We start from the raw sequence: 12634 nt of genomic DNA on the forward strand, positions 1-12634 counted from the left end.
CAGAGAAGGCTACACTGAAGGTACGGTTTGACAGGTAGGAAGAGAGCCACGAAAGGGCTGTGTCACAGATGCTGAAGGATTGGAGGGTTTGGAGCAAAAGAGGGTGGTCGACAGTGTCAAAGGCTGCGGACAGATCAAGGAGGATAAGCAGATTGATTTAGCTGTAAGTAGGTCATTGGTGACCTTAACAATAGCTGTCTCTGTGGAGTGATAGGGACGAAATCCAGATTGCAGCGGGTCAAGAAGGGAGTTTAACGTAAGGAAATGGGATAGGCGTGCATATACTAGTTTTTCAAGAAGCTTTGAAGCAAGAGGGAGGAGGGAAATTGGGCGGTAGTTGGATGGGGAGGTAGGATCAAGGGAAGGTTTTTTTGAGGATAGGTGTGACCAGTGCATGTTTCATTGATGAGAGAAATGTACCAGTGCTGAGGGAGAGGTTGAAAATGTGTGTTAGTATAGGGATAAGGGTAGTAGAGAGAGAGGGGAGCAGCTGTGAGGGGATAGGGTCAAGGGGACAGGTAGTGAGGTGAGAGCGCAGTATAAGTGCCGAAACTTCTTCCTCAGTAACAGGGGAGAATGAACTAAGATTCAGGTTATGAGGGTTGTGGTTGAGTGAGAGTATTTGAGGGGGGGAGAGAATGGAATTGTGTTGAGAGCTGATTTCATGTCTGATGGAATCAATTTTGTTAATGAAGTGACTGGCAAAGTCTTGAGCTGACAGAGAAGTTGTATTAGGAAGTGGGGGAGGGCGGAGGAGAGTATTGAAAGTGGAGAACAGACGTTTTGGGTTTGAAGAAAGATTAGAGATAAGAGTAGAGAAGTAGTGTTGCTTGTGGAGATTAAGGGCAGAGTAGTAGGAGTTCAAGATGAATTTGTAATGAAGAAAATCAGCTGAACTCCGTGATTTTCTCCAATGCCGTTCAGCAGTACGGGAACATCTGCGTAGGTACCGTGTCAGAGGAGTATGCCAGGGCTGGGGATGAGTGTGTGATTTCCTAGCAGTGGTAAGAGGGGCGAGATTGTCAAGGACGGATATAAGGGTGGAATTATAGTGGCAGATAGATTGTTCAGGGCAGGAAAAGGAGGAGAAGGATGAGAGGAGCGGTTGAAGGGAATTAGCAAGTTGTTGCTGATCTAAAGACCTAATGCTTCTGTGAAGTTTGGTGTGAGGAGTAGAAGGTGGGAGAGTTGTAGGAAGGGATGATATGTTGCAGGTAAGGAGATGGTGGTCAGAAAGAGGAAAAGGGGAGTTTGAGAGAGTGCATCGATAGCTAAAGATCAGGTCAAGGGAGTGACCGTCTTTGTGAGTGGGAGAATCAGTCCATTGTGACAGACTGAAAGAGGAAGTGAGTTGCAGAAGTTGTTTAGCAGATGAGGCAGTGGGATTGTTAAGGGGGATGTTGAAGTCGCCAAGAATGAGGGCAGGGGTGTCTGAGGAAAGGAAATAAGGAAGCCAGGCAGCAAAGTGATCTAAGAATTGAGTTGGGGAGCCAGGGGGGCGGTATATGACTGCAACACGTATAGAGAGGGAGAGAATAACCAAATCATGTGTGCTTCAAATGAAGAAAATGTGAGTGAAGAGAAGGGCTGTATTTGTTGGAAGGTGCAACGAGAGGAAAGTAAAATACCGACACCACCTCCTTGTCTATTGCCAGACCTAGGAGTGTGGCTGAAATGGAGACCCCCATGTGACAGTGCAGCAGTGGATGCTGTGTCTGAAGTAGAGAGCCAGGTTTCTGTAAGAGCCAGAAAGTTAAGAGAGTGGGAGATAAAGAGATCATGGATAGAAGTTAGCTTGTTGCAAACAGAGCGAGAGTTCCAGAGTGCACAAGTGAAGGGGGAGGGGTTTTTAGATGTAAGAGGAATGCGATTAAGGTTACCAGAGTTTAGTTTATGAAGTCTATCGAAAGGCACACAAGGATGTGAAAGGTTAGGAGGTTGTGAGGGACCAGGATTAGGGGAGATGTCGCCAGCAGCTAGTATGAGCAAGAGGGAGAGTGACATGAGATGAGAAGCAGATTTGCAGTAATGAGACTATTGTTTAACTGAAGTGCAGGGGGGAGAGAGAGTATTTATGAATAAGTAGAGTTCATGAGTACAAAAGTAAGGCGAGTATAAGAGAGATGGGCTAATGAACAGTGCAGGTGGAAAGGGAGAAGGGGTAAGTGAGTAATGTAGTTTGTTATAGAGACAAGAGGTAGCAAAAAGGAATATGAAGATATTGAGCATTATTCTGAAAGTGGGAACCAAGTAAACACATAAGACACAGTGTTACAGCAGCACTTGCAAAAGGATACGAGATACATAAAACATAGTATTACAAGAGTACTTGGCCTTGTGTCTTGCCCCTTGCCCAATCCTTGTTCAATTCTTGTATAATTCTTAAAAATTAATGCCTCACTTATAAAATGTTCACTTTGAAAATGTGAACATATGCTATTGTTAAAAAGTACACAGCCCTGTTACCAATGCACCCACCCCTGTGCAATGCACTTCCCCAAGCTAGTCTGAAATATATACAGGTAGGGCAAGAATGAGTCTTATATTGAATACATTTGCAAGGCAGCAAACACTTGCTGCCTGAAGGACTTTCCTACCAAATGCATCAGTGTCTGGTAAATAGGTGTCTGCCTTAAAAAAAAAAAAACAATAAAAAAAACAACAAAACAACAAAAACACACTGCCCCCACCCCAATTACTCATGGACTCTACAGCTTGGGTATTCATTCCGAGGAATACTGGTTCGTGGACTCTCCCAACCTTATGAAAGAAAAGAATTTACGCTAACCAGCTAAATTTCTTTCATAGTGGTAAGAGAGAGTCTAAAAGAACCCCCTATTTTTTTTTACCCAATTATTTTTTCCTGGTGGCAGTTTTAGTTTGCGCCTCATTTTCTCTACTTTGTCCTTTCCTGCCTTTCTACGTTATACTCAAATGTCTAGAAACAGACCAGCACAACAGGCCACTGCACGCCCGCCAGGTCTCCAGCACCAAGACCAGAAAGGTATCCAAAAATGTCCAAAGAGGGATGGCAGAAAATGTGGTATACAAATATGTATTTAGCACATAAAGAACAGCAACGTTTCGGGAGCACACCTCCCTTAATCATGTAATAAAAAACACTGATACAGAGTATCCTTATATACCCTACCGCCACAAGAGGGCAGTAAAGAGTATTTACAGAGTTAAAAGGAGACTGAACCCAAATTTTTTCTTTCATGATTCAGATAGAGCATGCAATTTTAAGCAACTTTCAAATTGACTCCTATTATCATTTTTTCTTCGTTCTCTTGCTATCTTTATTTGAAAAATAAGACATCTAAGCTTTTTTCTTGGTTCAGACCTCTGGACAGCACTTTTTTATTGGTGGATGAATTTATCCACCAATCAGCAAGGACAACCGAGGTTGTTCACCAAAAATGGGTTTTGCATTTTAAATAAAGATACCAAGAGAATAAAGAAAATGTGATAATAGGAGTAAATTAGAAAGTTGCTTAAAATGGCATGCTCTATCTGAATCACATAAGAAAAAAATTGGGTTCAGTGTCCCTTTAACCATTTCATGCATTCAATATTAGACTATTTCTGAAACAGTGTTGTAAGAACTTAACCAAAAAACAAAAGCAAATACAAATATTACTAAAATTTGTTATATCCTTAAAATTAAAAGGAATACAAAAAAAACTTTACTAGAAGTACTCTCAAGTCAGCACCTACACTCTTAAATCAAAAAACAGAATTTATGCTTACCTGATAAATTACTTTCTCCAACGGTGTGTCCGGTCCACGGCGTCATCCTTACTTGTGGGAATATCTCTTTTCCAACAGGAAATGGCAAAGAGTCCCAGCAAAGCTGGCCATATAGTCCCTCCTAGGCTCCGCCCAACCCAGTCATTCGACCGACGGACAGGAGGAAAAAATAGGAGAAACCATAGGGTGTTGTGGTGACTGTAGTTAGAGAAAATAATTAATCTGACCTGATTAAAAAACCAGGGAGGGCCGTGGACCGGACACACCGTTGGAGAAAGTAATTTATCAGGTAAGCATAAATTCTGTTTTCTCCAACATTGGTGTGTCCGGTCCACGGCGTCATCCTTACTTGTGGGAACCAATACCAAAGCTTTAGGACACGGATGAAGGGAGGGAGCAAATCAGGTTACCTAAACGGAAGGCACCACGGCTTGCAAAACCTTTCTCCCAAAAATAGCCTCCGAAGAAGCAAAAGTATCAAATTTGTAAAATTTGGCAAAAGTGTGCAGTGAAGACCAAGTCGCTGCCTTACATATCTGATCAACAGAAGCCTCGTTCTTGAAGGCCCATGTGGAAGCTACAGCCCTAGTGGAGTGAGCTGTGATTCTTTCAGGAGGCTGCCGTCCGGCAGTCTCATAAGCCAATCGGATGATGCTTTTAAGCCAAAAGGAAAGAGAGGTAGAAGTTGCTTTTTGACCTCTCCTTTTACCAGAATAGACGACAAACAGAAAAGAAGTTTGTCTGAACTCTTTTGTAGCTTCTAAGTAGAATTTTAGAGCACGGACTACATCTAAATTGTGTAGCAAACGTTCCTTCTTTGAAACTGGATTCGGACACAAAGAAGGTACAACTATCTCCTGATTAATATTTTTGTTGGAAACAACCTTTGGTAGAAAACCAGGCTTAGTACGCAGAACAACCTTATCTGAATAGAACACCAGATAGGGTGGAGTACACTGTAGAGCAGATAACTCAGAAACTCTTCTAGCAGAAGAAATAGCAACCAAAAACAAAACTTTCCAAGATAACAACTTAATATCTATGGAATGTAAAGGTTCAAACGGAACCCCTTGAAGAACTGAAAGAACTAGATTTAAACTCCAAAGAGGAGTCAAAGGTCTGTAAAAAGGCTTGATCCTAACCAAAGCCTGAACAAATGCTTGAACATCTGGCACAACTGCCAGTTGTTTGTGTAGTAGGACAGATAAAGCAGAAATCTGTCCCTTTAGAGAACTCGCAGATAATCCTTTATCCAAACCTTCTTGTAGAAAGGAAAGAATCCTAGGAATCTTTATCTTATTCCATGGGAATCCCTTGGATTCACACCAGCAGATATATCTTTCCCATATTTTATGGTAAATCTTTCTAGTTACCGGTTTTCTGGCTTGAATCAGAGTATCTATCACGGAATCTGAAAACCCACGCTTTGATAGAATCAAGCGTTCAATCTCCAAGCCGTCAGCTGGAGGGAGACCAGATTTGGATGTTCGAATGCACCCTGAACAAGAAGGTCCTGTCTCAAAGGTAGCTTCCATGGTGGAACCGATGACATATTCACCAGGTCTGCATACCAAGTCCTGCGTGGCCACGCAGGAGCTATCAAGATCACCGAGGCCCTCTCCTGTTTGATCCTGGCTACCAGCCTGGGAATGAGAGGAAACAGTGGAAACACATAAGCTAGGTTGAAGGTCCAAGGTGCTACTAGTGCATCCACTAAAGTCGCCTTGGGATCCCTGGATCTGGACCCGTAGCAAGGAACCTTGAAGTTCTGACGAGACGCCATCAGATCCATATCTGGAATGCCCCATAGTTGCGTCAACTGGGCAAAGATCTCCGGGTGGAGTTCCCACTCCCCCGGATGGAATGTCTGACGACTCAAATAATCCGCTTCCCAGTTTTCCACACCTGGAATGTGGATCGCAGATAGGTGGCAGGAGTGATTCTCCGACCATTGTATTATTTTGGTCACTTCTTTCATCGCCAGGGAACTCCTTGTTCCCCCCCTGATGATTGAGATACGCAACAGTTGTCATGTTGTCTGATTGGAATCTTATGAATCTGGCCTTTGCTAGCTGAGGCCAAGCCCTGAGAGCATTGAATATCGCTCTTAGTTCCAGAATGTTTATCTGGAGAAGAGACTCTTCCTGAGACCACAGTCCCTGAGCTTTCAGGGATTCCCAGACCGCGCCCCAGCCCACTAGGCTGGCGTCGGTTGTGACGATGACCCACTCTGGACTGCGGAAGCTCATTCCCTGGGATAGGTGATCCTGGGTTAGCCACCAACGGAGTGAGTCTCTGGTCTTCTGATCTACTTGAAGCACTGGAGACAAGTCTGTATAGTCCCCATTCCACTGTTTCAGCATGCACAGTTGTAATGGTCTTAGATGAATTCGTGCAAAAGGAACTATGTCCATTGCTGCAACCATCAATCCTACTACTTCCATGCACTGAGCTATGGAAGGACGAGGAATAGAATGAAGAACTTGACAAGCGTTTAGAAGTTTTGACTTTCTGACTTCTGTCAAGAAAATCCTCATTTCTAAGGAATCTATTATTGTTCCCAAGAAGGGAACTCTTGTCGACGGAGACAGGGAACTTTTTTCTATGTTCACCTTCCATCCGTGAGATCTGAGAAAGGCCAGAACGATGTCTGAGTGAGCCTTTGCCTTTGAAAGAGACGACGCTTGTACTAGAATGTCGTCCAAGTACGGTACTACTGCAATGCCCCTTGGTCTTAGAACCGCTAGAAGGGATCCGAGTACCTTTGTGAAAATCCTTGGAGCAGTGGCTAACCCGAATGGGAGGGCCACAAACTGGTAATGTTTGTCCAGAAAGGCGAACCTTAGGAACTGATGATGTTCTTTGTGGCTAGGGATATGTAGATACGCATCCTTTAGATCCACGGTAGTCATAAATTGACCTTCCTGAATTGTGGGTAGAATCGTTCGAATGGTTTCCATCTTGAACGATGGTACTCTGAGAAATTTGTTTAGGATCTTTAAATCCAGGATTGGTCTGAAAGTTCCTTCTTTTTTGGGAACTACAAACAGATTTGAGTAAAATCCCATTCCTTGTTCCGCCGTTGGAACTGGGTGTATCACTCCCATCTTTAACAGGTCTTCTACACAATGTAAGAATGCCTGTCTCTTTATTTGGTTTGAGGATAAGTGAGACATGTGGAACCTTCCCCTTGGGGGTAGTTCCTTGAATTCCAGAAGATAACCCTGAGAAACTATTTCTAGCGTCCAGGGATCCTGAACATCTCTTGCCCAAGCCTGAGCAAAGAGAGAGAGTCTGCCCCCCACTAGATCCGGTCCTGGATCGGGGGCTACTCCTTCATGCTGTTTTGTTAGCAGCGGCAGGCTTCTTGGCCTGCTTACCCTTGTTCCAGCCTTGCATCGGTTTCCAGGCTGGTTTGGTCTGTGAGGTATTACACTCTTGCTTAGAGGATGCAGAATTAGAGCCCGGTCCGTTCCTGAAATTACGAAAGGAACGAAAATTAGACTTATTCTTGGCTTTGAAAGGCCTATCTTGTGGGAGGGCATGGCCCTTTCCCCCAGTGATGTCTGAGATAATCTCTTTCAATTCTGGCCCAAAGAGAGTTTTACCCTTGAAGGGGATATTAAGCAATTTTGTCTTGGATGATACATCCGCTGACCAAGACTTTAGCCAAAGCGCTCTGCGCGCCACAATTGCAAACCCTGAATTTTTCGCCGCTAATCTAGCTATTTGCAAAGCGGCATCTAAAATAAAAGAGTTAGCCAACTTAAGTGCGTGAACTCTGTCCATAACCTCCTCATATGGAGTCTCTCTACTGAGCGACTTTTCTAGTTCCTCGAACCAGAACCACGCTGCTGTAGTGACAGGAATAATGCACGAAATGGGTTGAAGAAGGTAACCTTGCTGTATTAAAATCTTTTTAAGCAAACCCTCCAATTTTTTATCCATAGGATCTTTGAAAGCACAATTATCCTCGATAGGAATAGTAGTGCGCTTGTTTAGAGTAGAAACTGCCCCCTCGACCTTAGGGACTGTCTGCCATAAGTCCTTTCTGGGGTCGACCATAGGAAATAATTTCTTAAATATAGGAGGGGGAACAAAAGGTATGCCGGGCTTCTCCCATTCCTTATTCACTATGTCCGCCACCCGCTTGGGTATAGGAAAAGCGTTGGGGTGCACCGGAACCTCTAGGAACTTGTCCATCTTGCATAATTTTTCTGGAATGACCAGGTTGTCACAATCATCCAGAGTAGATAACACCTCCTTAAGCAGTGCGCGGAGATGTTCTAATTTAAATTTAAATGTCACAACATCAGGTTCAGCCTGTTGGGAAATTTTTCCTGAATCTGAAATTTCCCCAACTGACAAAACCTCCCTCATGGCCCCTTCAGATTGGTGTGAGGGTATGACAGAACAATCATCATCAGCGCCCTCCTGCTCTTCAGTGTTTAAAACAGAGCAATCGCGCTTTCTCTGATATGCAGGCATTTTGGATAAAATATTTGCTATGGAGTTATCCATTACAGCCGTCAATTGTTGCATGGTAATAAGCATTGGCGCGCTAGAAGTACCAGGGGCCTCCTGCGTGGGCAAAACTGGTGTAGACACAGAAGGAGATGATGTAGAACCATGTCTACTCCCTTCATCTGATGAATCATCTTGGGCAACTACATTATCTGTGACAGTACTGTCCTTACTTTGTTTGGACGCTTTGGCACAATTATCACATAATTTAGAAGGGGGAGACACATTGACTTTCATACATATAGAACATAGCTTATCTGAAGGCACAGACATGTTAAACAGGCTTAAACTTGTCAGTAAAACACAAAAACCGTTTTAAAACAAAACCTTTACTGTCTCTTTAAATTTTAAACAGAGCACACTTTATTACTGAATATGTGAAAAAATATGAAGGAATTGTTAAAAATTTACCAAAATTTCACCACAGTGTCTAAAAGCATTAAAATTATTGCACACCAATTTTCAGAGCTTTAACCCTTAAAATAACGAAACCGGAGCCGGTTACAGTTTTAACCCCTCTACAGTCCCAGCTACAGCCTTTGCTGCGACTCTACCAAGCCCAGAGGGGAATACGATACCAAATGACGCCTTCTAGGAACTTTTCCAACTATTATCAGGTCCTCACACATGCATCTGCATGTCTTGCTCTCAAAAACAACTGCGCAGTAATGGCGCGAAAATGAGGCTCAGCCTACAACTGGGAAGGCCCTTCCTGACTGGAAAAGGTGTCTAACATAGTGCCTGACGTTAAAAAACATTCCCCAAGTTTATAAATGTGAAATACCAGCATAAACATGTATAAAATGCCCAAATAAAGCAATCGATTCTGCCCATAAAAGTGTCTACCAGTTTTATAGCCCATATTAAGCCCTTTATTCTGCTTGAGACTAAGAAAATGGCTTACCGGTCCCCATGAGGGGAAATGACAGCCTTCCAGCATTACACAGTCTTGTTAGAAATATGGTATTCATACCTTAAGCAGAAAAGTCTGCTAACTGTTTCCCCCAACTGAAGTTACTTCATCTCAACAGTCCTATGTGGAAACAGGAAAGGATTTTAGTTACTGTCTGCTAAAATCATCTTCCTCTCACAAACAGAATTCTTCATCTCTTTCTGTTTCAGAGTAAATAGTACATACCAGCACTATTTTAAAATAAACTCTTGATAGTAGAATAAAAAAACTACAACTAAACACCACATACTCTTAACCATCTCCGTGGAGATGTTGCCTGTGCAACGGCAAAGAGAATGACTGGGGTGGGCGGAGCCTAGGAGGGACTATATGGCTAGCTTTGCTGGGACTCTTTGCCATTTCCTGTTGGGGAAGAGATATTCCCACAAGTAAGGATGACGCCGTGGACCGGACACACCAATGTTGGAGAAAGAAGAAATTATTTTATGTATTTATAGGAATACAGAAAGATCCCAATCCCTGTTCATACGATCCGGTTCCATGGTGCCTAGTTCGAAAATCCAAAAGCATTCTCTTTGTTTTAATAATAAATTTCTGTCCCCTCCCCTCCTTGGTCTAGGAACAAATTCAATAATCTGAAAACGTAACTGATTGACAGCATGTCCCATTTTTGAGAAATGACAGGAACCAGGGGCAAATAAATTATTATTCCTAACTGAACTCGTGTTCAATAATTCTATCTCTGATAGATCTAGTGGTCTCCCCCACATAGCCACGCCCACAAGGGCATTTGACAAGGTATATTGAGTATTACAAGTGTGGAAGCCCTTGATAGTGTACGTTCTACCAGATTTGGGATGGAAAAAAGATGACCCTTTAATCATATTCCCACAACAAGAACCACCAAGACAGGGAAAGCATCCATTATTTTTATCTGCTAGATATCTTTGCTTATCAAGAGCTTTTACAGCCCCAATATCAAATTTAATTAATTTTTTATGGATATTAACCCCTCTTTTAAATGCTGGCATAGGCATATCAGCAAACTCAAGTATGTTAGGATTACACTTTTTCAAAATGCCCCAATGTTTTCTGATAATATTTTTAATTAAGTGGCTTTGGGAGTTAAACTCAGAGATAAAGGCCATCCGCTGACTCTTACACTTTTTTCCTTTTTTGATCTTAAGAGGCTCTCTCTTGGAATACACGATATAGCATCCATTTCCTTTTCAATTAGAGTCAGAGGGTAGCCTCTATCAATGAAACGGTCCCTCATTTCCCCTTAATCTGAGATCAAATAAAACTTCATCAGTTACAATACGTCGAAATGATTAAGGTTGGTGATTCCCTTAAGGTTGACCTGTTTAGGAAACCAACTGACCGCAATAGCATACTACATTTTGATAGTGCCCATCCATTAGCTCTCTTAAAAGCATTACCTAGAAATCAGCTATTAAGAGTTCAGCGTATTGTAACTGATGAAGTTTTATTTGATCTCAGATTGAGGGAAATGAGGGACCGTTTCATTGATAGAGGCTATCCTTTGACTCTAATTGAAAAAGAAATGGATGCTATATTGTGTATTCCAAGAGAGAGCCTCTTAAGCTCCAAAAAGGAAAAAAGTGTAAGAGTCAGCGGACGGCCTTTGTCTCTGAGTTTAACTCCCAAAGCCACTTAATTAAAAATATTATCAGAAAACATTGGGGCATTTTGATAAAGTGTAATCCTAACATACTTGAGTTTGCTGATATGCCTATGCCAGCATTTAAAAGAGAGGGGTTAATAGCCATAAAAAATTAATTACATTTGATATTGGGGCTGTAAAAGCTCTTGATAAGCAAAGATATCTAGCAGATAAAAATAATGGATGCTTTCCCCGTCTTGGTTGTTCTTGTTGTGGGAATATGATTAAAGGGTCATCTTTTTTCCATCCCAAATCTGGTAAAAAGTACACTATCAAGGGCTTCCACACTTGTAATACTCAATACGATATATACCTTGTCAAATGCCCTTGTGGGTGTGGCTATGTGGGGGAGACCACTAGATCTATCAAAGATAGAATTATTGAACACAAGAGTTCAGTTAGGAATAATAATTTACTTGCCCCTGTCTCCTGTCATTTTTCAAAAATGGGACATGCTGTCAATCAGTTACGTTTTCAGATTATTGAATTTGTTCCTAGACTAAGGAGGGGAGGGGACAGAAATGTATTATTAAAACAAAGGTAATGCTTTTGGATTTTCGAACTAGGCACTATGGAACCGGAGGGTATGAACAGGGATAGGGATCTTTCTGTATTCCTATAAATATAAAGACATAAAATAATTTCATCTTTTTGATTTAAGAGTGTAGGTGCTGACTTGAGAGTACTTCTAGTAAAGTTTTTTTGTATTCCTTTTAATTTTAAGGATATAACCAATATAGTAATATTTGTATTTGCTTTTGTTTTTCTGGTAAAGTTCTTACAACACTGTTTCAGAAATAGTCTAATACTGAATGCATGAAATGGTTAACTCTGTAAATACTCTTTACTGCCCTCTTGTGGCGGCAGGGTATATAAGGATACTCTGTATCAGTGTTTTTTATTGCATGATTAAAGGGACATAATACTCATATGCTAAATCACTTGAAACTGATGCAGTATAACTGTAAAAAGCTGACAGGAAAATATCACCTGAGCATCTCTATGTAAAAAAGGAAGATATTTTACCTCACAATCTCCTCAGCTCAGCAGAGTAAGTTCTGTGTAAAGTTATACTCAACTGCTCCCAGCTGCAGGTAAAAAATTAAAAAAAAAATGAAGAAATGAACAGCAGCCAATCAGCATCAGCAGTGCTGAGGTCATGAACTTTTACTGTGATCTCATGAGATTTGACTTGACTCTCATGAGATTTCATTGTAAACTTCCTTTACCTGATGTGGTGAAATAAGATGAGAGTACACGATGCTCATCCCTTCAGCTGTCCTAGGACAGACATACTAATATGCTGCTTAGAAATCCTTTACAATGGGAGGTGGCTACTGAGGAACTTTTGAGGTAAAATATCTTTCTCTTTTACATAGAGATGTTCAGGAGATATTTTCCAGTCAGCTTTTTACAGCTATGCTGCATCACTTTCAAGTGTTTAAACATTTGGGTATTATGGCCCTTTAAGGGAGGTGTGCTCCAGAAACGTTGCAGTTCTTTATGTGCTAAATAAATATTTGTATACCACATTTGCTGCCATCCCTCTTTGGACATTTTTTCTACTTTATACATCAGACTAGAATACCAGAGAGGTATGATTGTTTAAGTGTTCTTAGAGCTTTGGAATTTGTTGCCGCCTCCTAGTGGCCAGGAGTTGAATCCCAGGACTAATAGCTTGTGGTCTCAACACCTTATGAAAGAAAACAAAATACACTTACATGCTTATCTGGTACTAGTGTAAGCCAATAGGAGGGCTAGGG

General features: G+C 41.7%; 1 protein-coding gene across 1 annotated transcript in view; it reads right to left on the reverse strand.

The window, feature by feature from the left end:
• The window catches only part of DGCR8 (DGCR8 microprocessor complex subunit), a 141476-nt gene that overhangs the window by 40390 nt on the left and 88452 nt on the right, over window positions 1-12634 (reverse strand). The window lies entirely within an intron of this gene.

Source organism: Bombina bombina, chromosome 2 (assembly GCF_027579735.1).
Source record: "Bombina bombina isolate aBomBom1 chromosome 2, aBomBom1.pri, whole genome shotgun sequence".
NCBI classification, from domain to species: Eukaryota; Metazoa; Chordata; class Amphibia; order Anura; family Bombinatoridae; genus Bombina; species Bombina bombina.